Below are 686 nucleotides of genomic sequence, written 5' to 3'. Positions count from 1 at the left end.
CGACTCTCTACAGGAACCGACGGCTTCGGGCGGAGGAGCTCCTTTAGGTGGGTTCTGATTCCCCATTGGAGGAAATGCCACTGAAATCCAGCATGCAGCGTCTGTTCTCCAGGCTAGGGGCCTCCTCAATGAAAGCTGGCAGTTAAGCATACAATGACTTTGGTCATGGCGAGCAAACCGTAATAATACCCTATATGAAGCGTCAAAGTGGATCTGGATAAGGACAGGACAAAAAGGGGGTCAGTGATCCACAGTTCCCTGGGACAAGGGTGACGGGAAAACAAGAATTCAAGTAGTCAGCCTAACTGTTGAGTGTAGTCGACTTTGACTTGAAAGTACGAGATAGTTTTGATTTCTTAAGACTTCTCATGTGTTTATATTTATAAGCATAAATTGGTCCATTCACAAATTTTACCAGTCTGATAATCGTGTGAATTAAAAAAAGCATTCATCGACTTCAAGACAACCAACTCCTACAGAAACTCTGTGGTACAACATGAGATTCCTCTGCTTGGACCATAAGGATTTCAGCATTGGGACTGGCCTATCCTTGTAGTTGAGTACTGTGCTCCAGTCTGGCTGAACAATGTTCATAATATACTAGGTGAACTATAACAGAAACAAACAGAACCACTGCAAATTTTTGGTCACCCGGACTAAGCCACACAGACCCACCATCTTTGCAA

Source organism: Anabrus simplex, chromosome 6 (genome assembly GCF_040414725.1).
Source record: "Anabrus simplex isolate iqAnaSimp1 chromosome 6, ASM4041472v1, whole genome shotgun sequence".
In the NCBI taxonomy this organism is placed as follows: Eukaryota; Metazoa; Arthropoda; class Insecta; order Orthoptera; family Tettigoniidae; genus Anabrus; species Anabrus simplex.
Note: the sequence above shows the minus strand (reverse complement) of the source record.